The following is a 5,162-nucleotide window of genomic DNA, read 5'->3' as shown; positions in this document are numbered from 1 at the left end:
ATCGTCGTAATAAAAATTTAAAAATTCGTGATATACAAGAAACTTTAACATCTAATCGCCATTCTTACCTATCGATTTCGGAAAACAACCGTGCCCCCCAACATTTTGGACAAGTCGGCGCCCCTGCCCCTAAGACTCTAAGACTAACATGCTTTCATCGGACTGGCTGCGTCTTTGTTAGATTAGCTAGGATTTGCTGAACTGTAGTTCATTTAAAACTTTCCAACAACTAATAACGTTTAAAAAAAAGTGCATTAATGGTTATAATCTGAATAAACGGATTATTAAATTACCTAAACAATAAAAAACATACAGTTACGACATAAGCCCAATGCAAATTATTGAGAATTGCTTTGTACGAGCACTTTTTTGGAAATCTCAACCCAACTCAAAAAAATTGGTCTTAGACACAAATCATCATTTCATTAGTTGGTTTACTGAAAAATTACATTGAAATCAAAACGGATTTGGCAAATTGATCAAATTCAACTAGCTTCAAAAGCCACATTCCTCATTTTGTTTGTTGCCACACAACTAATCTATATTAAATTTTCACAAAATTGACAAATAATAAAAACTGAATGAAAACGCACACCGACATAGAAGTAAATTTTTCTATCTGAATATTTGACTAACCACCAATCATCAAATCGGATGCAACATTTTCTTCTCGCATTTCCACCCTCCTCCCACCCACTCATTTTTTTCATCGCGAATCGCTTCTCTAAAACGAGCCCCGTGCAAAAAAAAAAAAAAAAATAAATAATCAAAATCACCGTCGTTCACCCATTCGTCGCCGTCGCAATCAAAAGTGAGCAAGAAAAGCATTTGCTTGCTCGTGTGTGAGTGTGTGTATCGCACGTATACAAACATACAATTTTTTCGCGTATTTTTTCCTTTTCTGGGATGTTGTATTGTTTCACCTCAACTCGCCAGCAACAAAGCATTAATTTTTTTAAACAACAAACAAACTATTTCTATGTGTTTTATATGAGGTTGTGTGTTCGCCACAGAAAAAAAAATCATCACTCCGAATGACCATCATCATCGTCATCGCGCAGTAGGCTGTGTGGGTGGTGAAAGTGGTGAGAGCAGAGCACGTGTTTCCGTTGCCCAGCTCATAATTATGCAACGCCTGCTACCGCTGACCAGGAAGAAAACACAACAACGACTTGGATGGTGAGGAGGACGAATTTTTTGATCCTGGCCTGCTGCGTCCCACATCATCATCATCCTTGGTGTGGCGAAAGTGAAGGAAAATTTCATCTTTCTCTTTCGCTGGCTGCACACCAACACACACACACACTTGCACACACATAATGCAAATATGAGAGTGTAGTGGCGAATGCTGTTTTTTTTCTGCCGTCGATTGGTCAATATAATATGGCATAACTTTTTTCTTGTTGTTGTTGTCGTTGTTGCAGTAGCACGAAAAAAACACAAGAAATAAAACAAGTGCAGCCTCGCGTCGATTGGTTCGGACACGACGACGACGACGACGATAGACTTTTCCTTTTTGGACGTTTTTCCTGAACGAGCCTCATCCGCGGAAAAGCGTGTGTGTGTGTGCGTGTGGTGTTAGGGGAGAGTGGGGTGAGCCTTTTTTATGCTCATTTCTCGCGAGATTCGTCGTTTAGGTGGGGGGACAAAAATTGTGGGGACAAGTGGCACCGGAGTCGACGTCGCTTGGCATAATATTTTCGGTTGATTCGCGAGGCCACTTTTTTGTTCAGAAACCGGTGTTCCGGCAGAGGGAAATCCGAAAGAGAGCGCTCGCCCGCCATGCGAAATGATGAAAGTTGAAGTGTGGTCAAGAAAAACGATTGAAACAAATGCTTTCTGTTGGTTTTTCCCAACCCCACCACGGTAGTAGGCTTGGATTTTTTTTCTGTTTTGCTTGTCAGGTTGTGACTCCCACTCTTTCCCACGAACGCACATGTGATGCGGTTTCAGTCGCACTCTACTCATTGGGTGGGTGGAAAAAGGGATGAGTTTGTGCGTGTATTTTTATGTACGCAGCACCCATCTTCGTTGAGAATCGTTGTCATTGTCGTCGTCGTCGTAGGCCGAAGATTTTTTGTTACTGTTTTCTTGTGACGGCCGAGGATTCGGTAGATAATGGTAATCGTAAGCGACATATTTATCTTTTGAATTGCAGTTGAGTGCAAATTTTCACAACATTATATTTTCAGTTGATTAAAGATTTAACTTAAGAAATTTCAGTTTGAAAAAACTTTTTTACTTAGGAAACGCTGCAAAAAATAAGTTTCTTCTAAAACCATCGTGCCTAAACATACTAAATATGAATACACTCAAACCCCGATGGTTTGACACCAACTGTTGTCAAACGAACGGGGTCACTTTTTAGTTTGACACCCCTTTTACACGGAGTTCACAAACACAACCAAACGTTTGTGTTGATAGTGTGCGTGAGCGCCGTGTAAAAAGTGACAGTTCGTCACTTTTTAGTTTGACTTTGACCAACCAGCGGGGTACAAACTAAAAAAGTGTCAAACGAAAAAGTGACCAACCACCGGGGGTTAAGTGTATCAAGGCAGAAAAATAGGCAGAAAAAAACTTTGATTGAAATTTTGAAGTTTTTTGAAAAAAATTTCCTTTTGCCCCCTGATTTCCTGGACCAATTTTGAAGGGGGGTGACTGAAACTTTTAAAAGTATTTTCGATTTATTTAAAAAATACGTTTTTTCAAAAATCTGTAATTCTAGTACCAGATGGGGTGATAGGGAAACTATATTCTTTCTCAGCCTATTTATATTATTTCCCTATCAGCGCTTTTAACATTAATTACAGCTTTCATAAAGTGTTTTTGACTGTTCCAAAGTAATAAATAGCTCAAATAAAAATGAACAAGCAACTCTCTATTGTTGAGACATCTGAAAATGTTGATTGATTGTGTGTTTTTCGAACAATTTAAAAATTTTAATGAAAATTAAAGTTTAAACAACCAAAATTAAAGTTTAAACAAACAATCAGTTAAAATGCATTTTCCTGCGTTTATAATCATGTTTAGCATATTTGAACCAATGTACAGTCCCACGAAAAGATTTTCCGTCCGTAAAAAAAATTTCTGTCAATACATCGATATTTTGAAAACTAATTAGAAAGCAAATCGACGCGTGTAAAATGCATTTTGAAACTCTTTTTTTCCTCCAAATTTTAAAATCTAGGCTTGTTATATTTTTTTATTTCCCCTTTCCCCCCCCCCCCCCCCGCTCTCCCTCGACTTTGTTCAGAGCCTAGGGACATAAACTTCAAAAAATATTTGCAACGGCCTTATAGATGAAAAAACACAAGAAAAGAAGGGCAAACTGTCTTGACTTGTGATAACTGCTAACAGAAGTTGAATTTTCGCGTTTTTTTTTCTTGTTTTCTTTCTTGTTTCCATAAGAAAAAACGTTTCTTAATCCACCATTGGGTGGTTGGTGCCTTCCTCACATTTACAAAGTAATAATGAAAATAAGTTTATGAAAAAATATATACCTGATACAGACTTTTCCAGAAACAAGCAGACTCTTATTTAAAGCATAGATTATTAATTACCTAGATGTCTCACTTCGAGATTTTTCCATACATCCAGTTGGCGACACCCCTTTAGCGCTCCGAGCGCCACCATAGTCAAGTTACAGGTACTAAATTTTTAAACAAAATCGTAGCACTCTTGCACTTTCGACCAAAAGTTGGATGACATCAAAAAGTTGGATGACATCAAAAAGTGTCACTTATTTAGTTTTGATTGCTGGTTTGTGATAAATAAATTTTCACGGAATAAAAACGGCTGTGAATGAATTCCAGTGTCCGATGGACCGAAAAAAAAATGTCACGCCAAGTGTAAGAAAAAACATCTCTTATCGATAGAAGCAAGCACCAAAACGCTTCTCTTCTGATAAAACAATTAATTCATTTTCCTTTTTCAGGTTGACCAGGACAACAGCAGTAAAATCAGAAAATGCATAACCGCAATCTGCAGCAGCTGGTTGGACCAATCGTCGAATATTTGATTCTCGATATAAAGGCCCGGAAGGCGATTACGTGAGTCCTGCGATTCGCTGGTTGATAAGGCCTTCGCAGAAATCCACAGCCGCTTTGTCGTGATGTCAACAACCTGATTGAATGCAGTTCCATTCGCAGTTGTTCCGTGGGTTGTTCAAATAACGTCCAGAGATTCCAGAGTACCCCCCAAACCCTTCCCCTTTTCATTGACGTAGTTTTTGAACGAAACCTCCCTGGCAAAGTACTTCAGACCCATTTAGACCTATTATCAAGTTTAATTCTGGTAATGTGAAAAATGTGAGCGACGAGATTAATAAAAATAAATTGAGTTCGTTTTTTTTTATAACAAGGAGTCTTTTATTTCAAAACATACATTAAAACTGATGGTTTATCAGTAATGGGATATAAGGCCGCGTTGCATTTGTTTTAAACTGTTTCAAAATTTGGTTCCAAGGTACGTCTCGTGTGATGATCAGAGGCCAAAGATGAGCTTTTCCGGCATAAACGAGGTCGGAACTGCATGTGCGGAATGTTTTGTTCCGTGTAGAGCCACAAATCAGAGAAGATTCTTATGCGGAGGTCAGCATTTGTGCCGATGCTTGCTCAGTAATCGGGGTCGTGATGGCCGGAAAGGTGGAAGTGGTCGTGACTGGAGGCCAAATTACTTGGTAGCGTCAACGTAGAACTGAATCTTGTCCATCGGCATGCTGAAAGCAATGACTTTCAATTCACTGTGGATACAAAAGTCAACTTCCGTTTCATCGCTTTCACCAGAGCATGGCCATAGTTTTCCGCAAACTCACGTGACTGTGAAAAACAAAACAAGCTGAATTATAAAGGATTTTTCGGTTGAACCTTTTTCTCACCTGCTTCTTAAACAAGAACACATAATTTCCGTTGCATTGCACCTTTTCGCGAACCGGCACTCCAGTGTTTTGACGTTTCGTGAAAAAATCAGCTGCCACCGAGTTGCTTTGATTTCACTGATCGCTGAACTGAAATTGGTGAAGTCAACTTTTTCAAACATTCCCTAAGGGCATCACCTAAAATTAGTACCTGTGAATTGCCACCAGGTGCAATTTTGGCGTGGCGGTAGTGTCGCCAGCCCCAACAGCGGAGTGGCGTATCTATATATATTTAGTCTATGTTTAA

The 5,162-nt window shown here is 39.1% G+C and overlaps 1 long non-coding RNA gene across 1 annotated transcript; it reads left to right on the top strand.

The window, feature by feature from the left end:
* The first annotated feature begins 3,710 nt into the window (after positions 1–3,710).
* LOC120423906 (uncharacterized) lies at positions 3,711–4,359 on the top strand. The gene is made up of 2 exons (XR_005606295.1): positions 3,711–3,848; positions 3,935–4,359. It is a non-coding gene; the product is annotated as an uncharacterized LOC120423906 (long non-coding RNA).
* Positions 4,360–5,162: the final 803 nt, after the last annotated feature.

The sequence above is a fragment of the Culex pipiens genome, chromosome 2 (assembly GCF_016801865.2).
Source record: "Culex pipiens pallens isolate TS chromosome 2, TS_CPP_V2, whole genome shotgun sequence".
NCBI lineage: Eukaryota > Metazoa > Arthropoda > Insecta > Diptera > Culicidae > Culex > Culex pipiens.
Note: the sequence above shows the minus strand (reverse complement) of the source record. Positions and strands in the feature narration are given on the sequence as shown.